We start from the raw sequence: 17266 nt of genomic DNA, 5'->3' as shown, positions 1-17266 counted from the left end.
TATGAATGTTCTTGTAAATATCTGTTGGCACGCCTGAGCATGAAATTGGGGTTATATAGATCTAGAAGTGGGCTTCCCTGGTGGCTCAGATGGTAAAGCGTCTGTCTGCAATGCTGGAGACTGGGTTTGATCCCTGGGTCAGGTAGATCCCCTGCAGAAGGAAATGGCAACCTATTCCAGTACCCTTGCCTGGAAAATCCCATGGACAGAAGAGCCTAGTAGGCTACAGTCCATGGGATCACAAAGAGTTGGACACGACTGAGCGACTTTACTTTCTCTTTTCACTCTCATATCTAGAAGTAGACCTCTAGATCATGGGTTTTGCATATTTCAGCTTAACTGAAACTCCCTAATAGTTTTCCAGAGTGACTGAACCCATTTGTGCACCCATCTTCAGTCTGCAAAAGTTCTTGTGGCTCCGCATTTTCTTAGGTTTTTAAAAAAATTATCCCCCATGATACAGCCATGTTTGTTTCCATGTTGAAACATATTATACATTTTTTGCCAGAAAGGGAAAATTGACCTTTCTGGAAGATGTACCAAGTTTATCCTGTGGCTTCACCTGTCCCAAAGTGGAGGAGCTCAACCAAACTGACCTCTTAGAGGTTCTTTAACCAGAGTCATTACCTTCTAGCCTTTCACCAACTTTCTTATTCAGAGCCCAGCTTCCCTCCTCTGTCTGTGAGGAGGACCCACTGCTGACCTTCGATTTATTTTTCCAAGACAGTTCTTATCTGAATAATCTTATTTTGATCACACATTCCTCTCTCTGTCATTTGGATTTGCCTCCAAGTCCTTTCAAGGAAACGGACCATATACTCCTTTAATATATACCTTCATCACCTGCAGGAATTCTTGGGACCCCATGGGGAGCCATCAGGATTTGCTAATGGACTGCCTGGCTTAGTGTAGCTTAAATTCCATCTTTATACGATAGTTTAAGTGATTTAATGAGTGGCTGTCAGTGACAAGGCACTTGGGGACTGTGCATAAAATGACACAATAGTATAAAAATAAAGCTTTGCTCAGAGACTAATACACAGAACTGCTTTCCATGTACACATCACTCTTTATCCTAGAGGAAACAGCTCTTTCTTCGGTCAAGTGCAGTCTGTTTTCATTGATAAAACTAAGCAAACCCTCATTCCCTTTTTGCCTGGCTTGAATGCTTACAAAGTCAGGAATCATATATAATATTCATTTCAGCAATGAATATGCAGAAAGTGCTGCAACTCTTTATTTAGGGATTTTAAACATTGCAGTCATGTTCATCATGGTGACTGTGGGCTTTTATATCTAAGTCAGAATCATTTCTCAAATTCGTATTTAAATATCTCAAATGGTGCTCTTGGCTTCTTGGGTACTTTACAACATACAACTAAAGAAGGAAGGTTAGCCACGCCAAAAAAAAAAAAGAGAAAAAAAGGAAAGGAATGGTGCAGCTGTGACTATTTCACGTTTAGGAAGCAGCATGATCAGGGAAGAGAAGAGAATTCTGGGGGAGCCAAATTTGCGATGAGAATCTGGATGTTGGCTTCATCCTAAAGCACAGTGTGGGAGTTGTTCTCTAAATTAATGATGCTCTAAGTGAGGTATACAATTTTTTTCTCAGTTGTTTTGTAGGCAAGGTTTCTCTTCTGCTCCTTTCAATAATCTCAATGCCGAATACTGACAATCCGAATGGTTACCTGGACCTAAGCACACACACAGTTTCACACCTATATCTTGGCTGGTGATTTTACGTTTTAGAATAGTTTCATTCACTCAATCATGTCGTTTCATTCATTTTATGTTTAATGTCTAATTAAATGGTCAAATAACAAATACTTACCCAGCATCTGTGATTTGGTAAGTGCTGTGCTTGTTGTTCAGCGTACAATGATGTGTCCTAGTCAGACATTATTCAAATAGTTACACAAATGCTTGTAAACCTGCATCAGCGTGAAGGCACCAAAGGAAGAACAAGATGGAGATGTGTGTTTGAGGGCTTTGATTTAGGGCGGACTGGGAAGTGTTCTTAAGGAAGTGATGGGCTGAGATGATGTGTGTTAAACCAGCAAGTGAATTAATTAGGTAAGGTAGGCGGAGTGGAGGGGAGCTTGAGGAAATGGGAACAGCTTGTGCAAAGGCCCTGTGGTGGGACAGTGCCTTATGTGAGGATTAGGTCAGGGTGGCAGGAGCAGAGAGAGTAAAGGCAGTGGGTAGGACCTTGCAGGCACTAAAGGAGCTTTGTCTTTATCTCAAGAGCCAAGTTGACACAAGGGGAAGAATGGGTGGAGAACAGGAAGAGATCCAATTGCACAGTGTGAGTTGTGGGACTCAGAGGTATGCAAGGAAGAGGGTTTTAGAACCTCTTGTTCTCTGCTTACCCACAGCCCCAGGGTGTTTATTTGACTCAATTGCAGATGTCCTCTGATAGCTGTCAGGCAGGCTTCTCTCCCAGGCCTGAGTGGGTAACAGGGAGGATGCTAAGGGGTGGTGGTGGGCCACGCTCCAGTGGTCCGGATCCGCTCTCTCCTCTGTGTACAAGGAGCCATTTGCAGGACGCCTGTGCTTTCTGCTGGGAGGCCCAAATGTATTGAGCTGTAAGAGTCTGACAGGGAAGCCTGGTTTCAACTTTAATAGAACACAGTGCACCCAACCGACTGACATAATCTCTCTCCAGAAAGGTAATGTGTGGCCTTCGTGTGCTGGAGCTTCCATTTACAACCTAGATTAAATATAGACAAATGCAGAATATAAACGTTCTTGACCCCATTTATAATGCAAATCATAAAGTACATCGCAAATGGCATTCTCAGACTCCAGGTATTCAACATTTGGAGATGCAAAAGATCTGAAAAAATATTTTTGGTTCAAGCTATTCTAATGTGAGCTTGCTAAGACAACAGTAACAACAATAAGAATTCAAGCAGACTTCTGGGCGGGAACAGAAGGGAAGGGGCACCTATTTCCTGATGTTGGATGTGATGGTCATAGAGCAGAGTTTCTCAACGTTGGCACTGTTGACATTTGGGGCTGGGTCATTCTTTGTTGCGGGGCTTGTCCTATGCACTGCGTCACTAGCATATTTAACAGCATCCCTGCCCTCCCCTCATTCCATGCCAATAGCGCATCATCCCCTCTCCTGGTTGTGATAAGCAAAAATGTCTCCAGACATTGCCAAATGTCCCCTGGAGGGAATAGTTCACCCCCAACTTGTGAAACCCTGTACTAGAGGATCCGTAATTAATATATATGGTGTAGAGACTATTGTGAAATAGAAGTATGCATTGCCAATAATCTGAAGATTGTTCCATGTAACAATGTTTGAATTTTTCTATGGAATGTGGCCAGAGGTTTTTCAACCTGAAATCAGTTTTACTTCTCAAACTATTTGGACACATAGCACATGTGTGAAAATGACTACTTGAAACTCCCAGCTAAGGGGCAAACCCCTTTCTATTCACTGAGGGAAGCTGAACTTTTGATTCTGCAAGTCCACTTTTTAATTTTAAGTTGGGAGTGCAAAGACAGTTTTGCCATTTCTTTCTTTGCAGAAAAATAGCAGCACCAACAAATAACTGACTGTTCATGTTCTGTGCTCTTAAGCCTTTAAATATTTCTCAGTTTGGGTGGGAAATGGGAGGATATTAAATGCTGCAATACAGTCATTTGGATGCTTACCCATAGTCTGGAGGAATGGGAAAAACTTTGTGAAATTTCCCAAGGGGGTGAAGTGCCCTGTCTGGGGTCCAGTGCTCCCCGTCCTCTGCTGGGACAGGCATTGGTGTCCAGCGGGGGCTGCTGCAGCCAGGCAGACTGAAGAAATTTGGCTTTCAGCTTCTTTACTGTGGTGTACGTGAGTGACCTTGAAAATTGGCTCAATCTCCTTGGACCTCCACTGTCTTTTTCCCTGAGAATAAAAATAAAAGCAGTGACTGAATCCTTCATCTTAGTGTGGTGAGGTTTAATGAGATCACAGTTGGGGGATCTGGCGTTATCATTTAAGCACTGTTGCTTCTCACCTTGATGCTACCAGGGCTTTCCCCTTATTTTGCCTATTTTTGTTAAATTGGCTAGGTAGGCAGATGTTTCTTCTGTATAATTGGAGATGCAGGATTTAGAAATGTCGGGGAAATACCTGTCAACCATCCTAACTTTAACTTTGATGAGTTGAGGTTAGATATAGACAAATTTAAGTGAATTTTATGTATATATAAAATATATAAACTTATATATACAAAATAAGTTTAATCTTATTTTGTATAATAAGATTAAATAAGTTTAATCTTAATCTCTAATATATAGTTATTTGCTCTCTATATGTAATATATAAAATAGATTCAAACTATAGCTATAGCAAATATCCTTGAATAGAATCCTCATGTAAATGATAATAAAATATTACCTAAAATATTAATAGTGCCTTAATAATATAGCTTGTGTGTGTCTGTATACTCAGTTGCTTCAGTCGTGTCCGATTCTTTGTGATCCTATGCAGCCCGACAGTCTCCTCAGTCCATGAGGATTCCCCAGGCAAGAATACTGGAGTGGGTAGCTATTCCATTCTCCAGGGGATCTTACCAACCCAGGGATGGAACCCAGGTCTCCTGCATTGCAGGCAGATTCTTTGCTGACTGAACCACCAGGGAAGCCCAATAGGCAGCCTTTGTGCTTATCTAGGGGAAGGAGAATTTATCTACAGTCCCTGAAAGAATACAGGGACAGGGCTTGTTTGGTTTTGTTTTGTGGTTTGTGCTGCTGCGAGGAGAAGGGTTAGGTAGGAAGATGCTGGTCCATTTATGTGAAGGCTGAAAACTGCTCCCTGACTAAGGCTGAACTTCACCAGATAAACTGGGATGAGTGCAGGGGGGAAGCAAGCAATAAAAATGAAACTAACATCTTTGAAACTGGAGCATGATGTTGGAATATTTCAGTGGTAGCAGCTTGGGATGTTGGTCTGTGGGAAAAGGTGGGAGGCAGAGACCTCTGAGGTTTTCGTTCCTGATCCTCAGAAGTGTGTGTCCTGAATAGTAAGAATTTGATCCCTGTCCAAAATGATACAAATAACCCCACATCTGTGTAGTTTGCAACGCACTTCTCAGCCATCTTGTCCTTTAATCCTAGGAACAATCCTGAGAGTGGCTGGCATCATTTTCAATGGGTAAAGCCTGCTCAGGAAGGTGAAGGGACTTGCTCAAAGGTCCTTGATTGGGAGTTGGTGGAGAACGAATTCTATCTCACATACCAAGGAAGACAAATCCCTGTTTGTTTGTTTTTTAAAGGTAAAATAAAAATTGAAAGCAGTCAGGATTCCAGATGGAGTTGGGGATCCATAGAATGATTTTTTAAAAAGTGTCTTCCCCTGCAACTCACCACCCTTTCCTTTTTATTTGAATTTCCTGCCAATGGACTTCGGGTAAGGTCATCTTTCATTTTAAGGAGGTGAGAAAACCTGTCTTCTTGTTCATTGCCATCTCTCTCCCACACTGAGACTTCCTATAGGCTAATTGGCCACATCTCAACATTAGCTGCTGGTCTGTGTGTCACTGGGTGATAGGTAAGTGAATGATTACATGTTGTGGTTTCAATCACTTTGAGCTCTCCAAGGACCATGCCTGTTCTTCTATGCGTGTGGATTACAGTTTATCAGTTGTAAGATGCAGTGAGCTGAAGTCTGTTCCTGTAATTGACCAAGAGGTCTTAGCCCAGGGAGGCACGTGGCTACTCTTCTCATTCTGCAGCCGCGCTCACTGCTGCTGCTGCTGAGTCGCTTCAGTCGTGTCCGACTCTGTGCGACCCCATGGACGGCAGCCCACCAGGCTCCCCCGTCCCTGGGATCCTCCAGGCAAGAACACTGGAGTGGGTCGCCATTGCCTTCTCCACTACAGCCACACGTCTGCCACTTTCACTTCTCTTTTTTTTTTTTTTTCCATTTCCTATGATTTTTGTTTGGTTTTGCCCTCTGATGATTTGGCAAATACATTTATACTTCCCACAGAGATATTTAAGCCATTTGTGTTAAAGGTATGTTTTTTTTCTTAATATGTGTCTTGTCAACAGTGCAGTGAAGATACAATTTTAGAAACTGAAAATATGTTCAAACACAGCCTAGTAAATGTTATGGCTCATCACTGGGTGTTTGGCCTTTGCAGTTTCATTTTATTTAATGCCATATTTGATGTTCTTGATTTGAAATACTTCCTTTTATTTTTGTCTTGCAGGCAATATTTTTTTTAACGTTTCCCATTCGACTTTCTTCTAATAACAGCCTCTCTCAAAATATACTAGATTTCTATAGTAATTCATCTCTATTTATGTGTTTGTCTGTCCTTCTAGCATCATTTATCTACCTTAAAAAAAACCTGCTTACTCTGGAATGTGCTAAGACAGACCACCAGAGTGTCAGCCCCCAGAAGAAGCCTTGTGTCCTGTGGCCTCTGCCAGGCACCATGTGGGTTTGCTTTTTCGAAGCAACGCATCTGGTCATCACTCACCAACCTGCTTGGCTCTTCCTGGAATATTTTCACTGCCTTTCCACTTCACTCAGATTTGAGAGTTAATTATTTAATACGTTTGCAAAGCACATTGGGTTCCCTAGAGAAAATGTGCCACGTAAATATATATAAATGAATAATTAATTAAAGTGTAAACAGATTACTTGGTGATTTCTTCCTTAACTGCCCCATTTTCCTAATGAGGTGTTTTGAAGTTCCAGTCTGGGTTTGGTTTCTCGACCCTCCTCCTTCCCCATGCTTTCTCTTTCTTCCTCTTCTTAATTCCTTCTGTTTTTAATTCTTTTTCTCCTCTGCCAGTTCTATCAGCGCCTACCAGATTGTGAGCACTCAGTCAGTCACAATGATTTAGTGCCAGACCTATAGGTAAAAGCCTTCATTAACTTCAATGGGCATCATAAGCTCCTCAGAACTCTAGGGTGAGATTAATAATTAGATAATGATTCTAAGGCACTGAGAAAATGAGAAAGCAGGCTCCTGAGATGCTGAGCACGGTGTAGCGATCAGTAGTTGAGAAAACCTTGTTTACTGACCCCTTTTCCCTGATCCGTGTCAAGTAAAACAAGAAATCCCTGATACTCTAAAAATTAATATAAATCAAATCAAATCCCTCCTACAACTTCCCTTCCTCTCAGGGGCCAGAGCAAACCGAGGAGACTGCAATTTAAGAGCACGCTTTGGCAGTTTGTTGGATTCTTTTTGAGTGAACAGTGGACTGATTTAGATGGAGTTTGAAGGAGTGACATAATTGCTTATTGAATGTTGATGTCCAAATCCTAGTTATTCCTTTACAGAGATTAAAAGGAATTAGGGAACAGTTCACGTCCATCCTGCTAAACTTGACCCAGTTTATTTACACTGTAATCTTACTTCAGAGCATGAGAGGTAAAATGAGCTCCTCTTATCAATTAATAGCTGAAGAAAAATTTAGATTTCAAGTTCAATGTAAGAGCTATTTATTCCAAAGTACTACAGAAATGAAGAGGTGTTCTCTCTTATGTTGGGGGTGAGGATAGGGGGAGGAGGATAAGGAAGTGCTGAAGAGAATTGTTTTCTTTCCCTCTTGAGAGTTTGAATTACTGTGCAATCTTGGATTTTCTAGTGACCTGTGTTAAAGCCCTGGGGCTAAAGCAGACCTATAATGGATCTATTTCTGAATTGTTCAGCAGTATTGGAGTTTAAAACAGCAGCCGTGGTACATGCATATAATGAGGCCAGTGCCTCCTTCTGCATCCGGGAGGGCACTGTTCACAGCCCTGCATGGCCTCCCAAAGTGCAGGGCAGACCCAGCTCTTCCTCAGCCCTCTCCTAGAATCCTTGAAGGCAGCCAGCCACATCCTGAACAGACACAGAAGTTACTTTCAGGATATAAGATAAAAGACCTGCAGAAGACTGCGCTCATCTCCAAATCCTCACTCTGCTTGGTCCACCTTACTCCCACCCCTATTCCATGCCTGGAAATTCCCTTCTCTGGGTGAAAGCATTGTTCCACATTCAAATACCTCTGGGAAGCATAACACATTCTCTTTACCAGTCATTAATAATTTAGTGTTCATTCGACAAACATTTGTTGTTTGTTGAATTTATTCATAACATGAATTAATCAGAGTCAGGGAGGGAGAAGACATGGCAGAGCCCAAGGCTGCCTTTCTGCAGGTGGCAAGATCCCTCAGAACCTCAGAGAGCACCCCTGGAAACCCAGAAAACCAGGAAGACAGATCAGAAGACCTCCCAAGCACTTCCAGAGCCAGTATTGTCTGTCTCTCAGCCAGCTGTGGGAACCAGCACACACTAGACAGGTGGGGGGTGGCTGGATTGAGCCCGAGACACAAGGGCATGAATGTGGAAATTCACCAGATGGCTCAGGGTCTCAGATTTGCTCTGTATTAACCTAAAACTAAGATCATGGCATCTGGTCCCATCACTTCATGGGAAATAGATGGGGAAACAGTGGAAACAGTGTCAGACTTTATTTTTCTGGGCTCCAAAATCGCTGCAGATGGTGATTGCAGCCATGAAATTAAAAGACACTTACTCCTTGGAAGAAAAGTTATGACCAACCTAGATATCATAACAAAGGTCCATCTAGTCAAGGCTATGTTTTTTCCAGTGGTTATGTATGGATGTGAGAGCTGGACTGTGAAGAAAGCTGAGCGCCGAAGAATTGATGCCTTTGAACTGTGGTGTTGGAGAAGACTCTTGAGAGTCCCTTGGACTGCAAGGAGATCCAACCAGTCCATTCTGAAGGAGATCAGCCCTGGGATTTCTTTGGAAGGACTGATGCTGAAGCTGAAGCTCCAATACTTTGGCCACCTGATGCGAAGAGTTGACTCATTGGAAAAGACTCTGATGCTGGAAGGGATTGGGGGCAGGAGGAGAAGGGGACGACCGAGGATGAGATGGCTGGATGGCATCACCGACTCGTTGGACGTGAGTCTGAGTGAACTCCGGGAGTTGGTGATGGACAGGGAGGCCTGGCGTGCTGTGATTCATGGGGTCGCAAAGAGTCAGACACGACTGAGTGACTGAACTGAACTGAACCTAAAGCTTTGTTCCCAGGTTCCAGAGCTCAGCACAGAGCCTGGGGCACAGTAAGGACCCAAAGACATTGAATTAAAAAAAAAATAAGAAAAATGATAACACCTATATGTTAGTTTTCTAGTGCCACTGGAACAGTATGTCACAAACTGGGTGGCTTGAAACAATAAACATTGCAATAGCCTTACAGTTCCAGAAAGCAAGAGTCCAAAATCAGGGCTCTGGCAAAGCCATGCTCCCTCTGAAGCCTCTAGACAAGGATCCTTCCTTGTCTCTTCCAATTTCTGGCAGACCCAGTCATTCCTTGGTTCATGGTAGCAAAACTCCAATCTCTGCTGATGTCTTCACACGGCTGTCTTCCCTCTGCGTCTTCACACTGCCATCCCTCTGTGCATGCCTATGTTCAGATTGCCATATTGTCTGAGTACAGCAGTAGTATCAGATTAGGGCCCCTCTTATGAGCTCACCTTAACTGGAAATCATCTGCAAAAACTCTATTTTCAAATAAAGTCATATTGACAGGTACCAGGGGTTAGTACTCCAACCCGTCTTTTTAGAGGACACAGTTCAACCAATAACCACCTACTCCATGGGACTATTGGAGCAGTGAACTGAAACTGGATTATGAAATGTCCTGATGCTTGGAAAGTGTTTATGCAAATGTAGGGTAAGGAACTTAGCTGGGATGTGAGTCTGGCCCTTTCTCCCAACCATTAGGCTATCCACAAGGAGCTTCAACATAAGGACTCTGATGTCCAATTGTGAAGATAAATGAAGGGGAAGAATATAGAAAATGAGGTTCAGGACCCCAAAGACAATTTTTACCACCTTTACAGGGCTACGTAGGCTTAGTTCAGGTCCCAAGTGACTGAGGTCACTTCCAATACCCCCTGTGCTGACCCAGATTCCCCAGAATATGTCCTGGGCATTGATTGCCTGCTGGTCCCAAGTGTCAAGGTCATACCAGAGAGAATGGAAACCACTGACTCACATTCATCTGAGGTGGTTTATAGCCATAAACTTGGAAGGTCGCTTAATGAAGAAAAGCTTTAATAAGCATCAGTAAAGCATTAAATATTGTACTATTCAGAAGATGGAAATGGTTCCTGACCTTCCAGAGCATGGGTTCTAAAGGACACAAGACATGAGCACTGGTATATATTTTATGTGTGAAGAAGGCTGAGCACCGAAGAATTGATGCTTTTGAACTGTGGTGTTGGAGAAGACTCTTGAGAGTCCCTTGGACTGCAAGGAGATCCAACCAGTCCATTCTGAAGGAGATCAACCCTGGGATTTCTTTGGAAGGACTGATGCTAAAGCTGAAACTCCAGTACTTTGGCCACCTCATGAGAAGAGTTGACTCATTGGAAAAAACTCTGATGCTGGGAGGGATTGAGGGCAGGAGGAGAAGGGGACGACAGAGGATGAGATGGCTGGATGGCATCACTGACTCAATGGACATGAGTCTGAGTGAATTCCGGGAGTTGGTGATGGACAGGGAGGCCTGGCGTGCTGCGATTCATGGGGTCGCAAAGAGTCGGACACAACTGAGCGACTGAACTGAATGAATTGCACCTGTTTTGGGGGGTTAGCACCAGGGAAGCACTGCATTCTAGTTGATTAGGAGCCACAAGTCTAAATTTCAATTCTGGGCTCAATAGTAATTTTTCCTGAAGGTTTGAATAAATCATCCAATCTGCTTCTGTTTCAACTGTTTCTGGCATTTCTATTTTAATCATTAATTTTGGCTGCTCAGGACCCCAGAGTCACCAAGCCTGTTTGTGACTTAATATGGGATTGGAATGAGGGAGGAGGCAGAAAATTCACTGGGAACCAAACAGGAGGAAATGGGCTTGAATTCCATTCTGAAAGATTTGGGCCAAATGCAAGGCACATCTTCTCCTTAATGACACCTGCAATTCTTCGGTTCACTCTGGCAAGGCAGATTATAGAATCTGAGCAATTGTAATTTTGGTAAAAATAGGAGAGATTGTCATGTAAGCAGGGTAGTTTAATTTTCATTCTGATTTGTCTGCAAGGAGATGGGTCAGATCAACTATCCATTCAAGTGAATTGGTACCTCAAGACAAGAAGAAGTGCGTATAATCCACTCTGCTCCTCTTTCTGCTTTGAATGCCAGGAAGCTCAAAGCCAACTACACAGTTCAGTTAAAATATTAAAAATTAGCCCGGGGCACTGTTTCAGTTATCTATTGCTGTGAACAGACAACCCCCAAACTCAGTGTCTCAAACAGTTTATTTGTATCTGTCATGGTTCAGTGGGTTGCCAGGATTCTGCTGGGCAGTGCTTGTTTGGGGACGCGAGTGCAGTTTCAGCATAATGGTGGCTGGGGCTGAAGTCATCTAAAGGCTGAACTAGGGTAAACATGCAGGATGCTTTGCTCATGCATGAGATGGCCAGAATGGCTGGAGGCTGGCTACCTGTCTCCCTCCAGATGGCTAGCTTGGACTTTCTCACTTCATGCCAGTGGTCACAGTTCACACATGGCCACTGACTTCCCCAGGCGTCATATTCCTCCCCTGCAAGCTTATAATGGGAGATGTGGTCTACGGGTGGGGTCATCTTTGGAGACATGCTCCCACGGCTATTTATTAACCTTTTATTATTTTTCATGGTCTTATAGGGGATGTCTTTTTTTGTGAGCTTTTTTTGAAGTAGACAAGCATGAATAACATCCACAGGATGCTTGACTCTTTTCTAGGGCTTGATAATGGACAATGCACCCACTTGTGCTACTTTACCTGGCCTTTGCAACACCATGAAGATGGGCAGGTCCACTGATTTCATCCTTATTTTTACAGACATGGAGACAGTTTAGAAAAAGATTAGTCATTTACCCAGGGTCACACAGCTGGAAGCACAACTGGACAATGGTGTCTGAGCTGGCAGTCCGCGTCCTCACGCACCGGGCGGAGCCCTGATAGATGCCTAAGTGTGAAACCCGGGAGTGACTCCCTGACATGCCGCACAACACCTGCTGCTTCTCCAGCACCCACTCCCAGCAGGAGTTCAGCGAAGTGGCGTGAGCACGAGTCCTTGGGCAGAACTGAATCCAACCTGGCTCTGCTGCTTCCCAGCTGCGGACCTGGGACCCTTTAAACGACTCCGTGTCTTCGTCTGTAAAATGAGGTTGCTGATGACGATGCTGCTTATCCCCTCTCAGGACTCTCATGAGGATGAAATGAATTAATGCATCAAAGTCATACTTGATACCAACTTTAAAAAGAAATTTCTCCGTGAAAAGCTACAGAGATAAGTAGCTATTAAGAGGACTCTTGTCTAGCTTTCCTTCCTTTATGCTTTTATTGATTTTATATGGACCTTATTAAGCTTCCAGGATGGTATTGACATTTTACACTTTACTGGATACTGCATATTACCGGATAGATGAAAAGTCCTAAGTCAATGTTAATGACTGCCTGAGTATCACAAATGCAGTCGCAGGATGTAGTTGTAAAATACCATCAAGACTTGTCGACATAAGCCACTTCCCATGCTCCCGCACGCACCCATGCTCCCGCTTCAATTATTTACACTGACATTCTCTCCCTCGGTGCCCAGTGGCTCTCTCCTCTCACTCTCCATCCCGAGTGGATCTGCACATTCACACCCAACTCCTCTCCACTCTGCTCCTTTTCCACACACACATTCTTCTCAATATGCACAACCAAAGACATCCTTCCACCTGTGGACATGTGCTCTTGACCTTCCGCATCTCAGAGCAACTTCCTTCCTCAGACCCACCGTGTACAAACATTTCTTGCTCACTGAGCCTGAAACGTCTCCCTCCATCTCAGATTCCCCGAAGGATCTGGAGAAGTTTTTCAGCTGTGCCTCAGAAGGGCAAGATGCAGATCTATGTATGAGTGAGGAGGTTCTGGCTGCACCTTCCCGGGGATGCTCAGCTCACAGAGCTCTTCATCAGTGGCCAGAGAGTGGATTTCCCTGCTGCTCACCTGGACACTGCACAGACATCCTGGGAGCGGACCAGGGATGACAGCTGGTGCTTAAGGGGACAAGTGTTCCCAACACGGGAGGGAGGAGGCTTGGCTAAGGGAAGCTGCCTGCTTTTTCCCAGCTCAGAGTTGGGGGGAGCATTGAGCTGAATATGCACCTATTCAGAAGGGCAAAGAGCCAAAAATAACTAGGAGCCCCAGAAATAGAGCTCATTTCAGAGCTACAGACCGAATGATTCCAAGACCTTCAGCATCCCCACAGAAATACACAGGGAAAGTCTGAGGTGACACCAAGAGCTTTCTTTGCCTCTTCACTACAACTTCTCAGAGCGAGGGCTCTGGGGCCCAAAGGAAGCGTCTGCAGAGTCAGAGGCTTGAGGCTTGAAGGACAAGGTCTGGCAACCAAGACATGAGGATGGTACCTGGTGCAATGTTCCAAGGAAGGCAGAAATAGGAAGTAATCAGTCCATATAGAACAGAGATAGTACTGGGATGGAGGGAAGGTAAAAACTAGGTGTCAAAAGAAAAATGAAGTACTGGACGTTTAAAAACACCGTGCAGAATTTAGCTGGATCCTGAATGCTGTCCTTGGCAGAAAGATATCCCATGGTCTCCTGGTCAGAATGGGAATGTGTCTTCTTACAGCCTTCTTCTCTTCTATTTTCATTTTCTGCTCTTCTATTTTGATGTAAAAGGCAAATGTCACAGTTCATTCGTCTTGATTCCAAATATCTGAAATTGCAGAAAGGAAGTCAAGGATGGAAGAAAGGAGAAGGCGGGAAGATGCCAGAGACCTCTGACTGCAGTGGGGGCTGGGGGTGGGGAGGACGACTGTGTTCTAACAGAAGAAAATCAGGGAGAGAGGAACAAATGAAAAAGGAAAAGGAGGAAAGAAGATAAGAAGGAAGGAAGACAGGAGAGGGCAGAGAGAGGAAAAATGGAAAAGGAAGATAGTGGATTTGATTATATTCAAGGAATTTGTTTAGGAACTTTCTATGCAAAGCATGAGAGGGTTACTCAGAGCTGATTAAGACACAACCCCTGCTTTCAAGGAGCTCACAGTCCATCTGAGGAGGAGAAATGGACAACAAACTAACTACAGGATAAAGCAGGATTAAAGGGCTGCAGACAATGCTTAGTGGGAACAGAGAGAAATGACCAGTTGATTTTTTTCATAGGTATATAATTTTATTTAGTGGCATTTGAAAATTGAAATATAGTTGGTTTACAGTAGTGTGTTAGTTTCAGGTATATAGCAAAGTGATTCAGTTTTATATATATATATTTTTTCAGATTATTTTTCATTATATTGTATGTATGTGTGTGTGTGTGTGTGTGTGTGAAAGTTACTCGGTCATGTCTGACTCTTTGCAATCCCATGGATTGTAGCCCTTTAATCTATAGGTTCCTCTGTCTGTGGAATTCTCTAGGCAAGACTATTGGAGTGGGTAGCCATTCCCTTCTCCAGGAGATCTTCCCAACCCAGGGCCTGAACGCAGGTCTCCTGCATTGCAGGCAGATTCTTTACTGTTTGAGTTGCTGCTGCTGCTGCTGCTAAGTCACTTCAGTCGTGTCTGACTCTGTGCAACCCCATAGATGGCAGCCCACCAGGCTTTCCTGTCCCTGGGATTCTCCAGGCAAGACCACTGGAGTGGGTTGCCATTTCCTTCTCCAATGCATGAAAGTGAAAAGTGAAAGTGAAGTCGCTCAGTCGTGTCCGACTCTTAGTGACCCCATGGACTGCAGCCCACCAGGCCCTCCGTCCATGGGATTTTCCAGGCAAGAGTACCATTTCCTTCTTGCCATTTCCTTCTCCATTATGATGATGCTAGTTCCTTCCTAATTTTTGCTGGCAAAAATACCCTGTCTTGTTAATGAAATAATCCTGATAGAAGATTGTGTATAGGGGGTGGGGATTGTATTTTGTTTGGTGGTTTGGCTTAAATATTTTTACTTGGTAAGTTAATAGTTGGCCAAATGGCATTGCTCTCTGAGATTTTTCTGATCTCCAACCATTCCGGCCTGGAGTAGGAAATGGCAACCCACTACAGTATTCTTGCCTGGAAAATTCCATGAACAGAGAAGCCTAGAGGGCTATAGTCCATGCGGTTACAAAGAGTGGGACCTGACTGAGCATGCGTGCACGTGTGCACACACACACCCACACACCCACACACACAACCATTCCAGAATCTGAGAACTACTGGCCTCAGATGTTACACAGCATCCAACCAGGCAAGCAGATCCTCCCCAGTCCTTTTCCCTCCAGGACTCTGGGTGCTCCTCCACAGGTTAAGGGAGGCTGCCATCTTCCTTCCAGACTCTGTTGCCTTTCTCCTTTCCCATGTTCAGGTATGGAATCGTTCACCTTCCACTGTCTCCTTAGAGAACACGTGATGAACTGACTTATGCTTTGGCAGTAATGAGAGATATCACATTAATACACTTTCTCCAGGGGCCTTCACATTTTAGTGAAGTATTAAAACTTAATTCAAACCAATGAATTGTAATGGTGGAATTTTAAGCCATTCCACGGGGGCAATGGAAAAGAGGCTATTTTTAAATAAAGAGACTTCTTCTGAAACCAGACCACACCCTTCAAATTAATGACAAAAACCTCTAGAGAGGAGGCAAGGGCAATAACGGATTTTGTCTTCTGGATCAAAATGTCATAGTCGACTGTGAATAGAAATCCTGACCTTCTCTTTCTCTGCCCCTCTGTAGTACAGAATTAATCAGTCAATCCCATCACCCCCTGCCCTGGACCACAGAGCAACTTGAAAGTCACTTCCAGAGGATCAAATTGTGTTTGGGTCAGTTTTCTGCCTGCCTGCTGCTCCTCAGGATTGCCAGTACCTGGGGTGGAGCCAGACACACAGTAGGAAGGCAGTAGAAGATAACTAAGTGAGACATAGCCTACATCAGGTTAACAAGAGCCCTGTTCCCTAGGGGGTGCCTCCACATTGGTGAGAGTTTGGTAAATTCAAACCCTTAAAGCTCACAAGACTTGAAAGCTTTCATTCCACATATCCTGATTACAAACAACCCAAGAATTCAGTTCCCCAAAGACCAGTCTAAAGCATGTATAGTGAAGGAGGAGGGAAAATCCAGAGGAAGGTCCTGGAAGACAGATGGGACCCCCAGAAACACTATGAGGTCCAGTTCTCTGGAACTGGAACAGATTGTCTTCCATAAGCATTAAAAAGTACCAACGAACCTATTTTCAGGGCAGCGGACACAGTGGGGGAAGGAGAGGGTGGGACAAACTGGAAAAAAACATCATGGAAACATACTCATTACCATATGTAAAACTGACAGCCAGTGGGAATTTGCTGTGTGACACACGGAGCTCAATCTAGTGCTCTGTGACAACCTAGAGGGGTGGAATGGGGTGGAAGATGGGAGGGAGGTCCAAGAGGGAGGGGATAAAGGTGCACCTGTGGCTGACCCATGTTGATATATGGCAGAAAACAACACAATATTGTAAAGCAATTATCCTCCAATTAAAAAAAAATTCAAAAAAACTAGTCTACTATACTGATAGAAAAAAAATATGTATATAATCTAGGACAAAGCCACCAAATCTTTTATCCCTTTGGACACTTGATAGAATAAATGGTTTTCTACATCACACAGGAGAATTTTAAGAGCTTTGGGTCTGTGGAAGTGGGACAAGGTATAAAATAAAGAAATTCTCAAACGCTTTAATGTGGTTGCTTCTGGATGAAGGGGGAGCAGAGTGACCCTTTCCTATCAGCCAGTGGTTCTGGAAATGGGGTGTCCGGACTGGCAGCAGCATCACCTCCCAGCTTGGTAGCAAGTCCCACCCAGGACCAGCTGAACCCCAAATTCTAGCTGACTTGCCCAGCAATGTGGGTTTTAACAAACCCTCCTGGTGATAGCGAGGCAGACTGAAGTTTGAGAACCCGTGACACAAGACTACTTTGCAGCAAGTGACTTGGAGCCAAGAGCCTGACCCAGGGCCACAGCCCTAGGTGACCTAAAAAAAGTAAGGAATGACTCAGCTGAGTTGCTGAGTGTGGACAGGGCTGCAGAAGAGATGGCTGAGGGCATAACCAGGCACAGGGGATTCCAAAGCTGGTCTAACCCTACCCTGGGCATCCTCTCTTCACTACCAACTCTCTCCCGATGCCTGTCGGGACTTGACCTGCTATGGTGTCCTCTCAGGCTCCCAATCTATTATTAGTTCCAATCCGCTCAATCCACCAGTGCCAAAGGAAAGCTTTAGAGAAC

This window comes from Ovis canadensis, chromosome 6, assembly GCF_042477335.2.
Source record: "Ovis canadensis isolate MfBH-ARS-UI-01 breed Bighorn chromosome 6, ARS-UI_OviCan_v2, whole genome shotgun sequence".
Classification (NCBI taxonomy): Eukaryota; Metazoa; Chordata; class Mammalia; order Artiodactyla; family Bovidae; genus Ovis; species Ovis canadensis.
Note: the sequence above shows the minus strand (reverse complement) of the source record.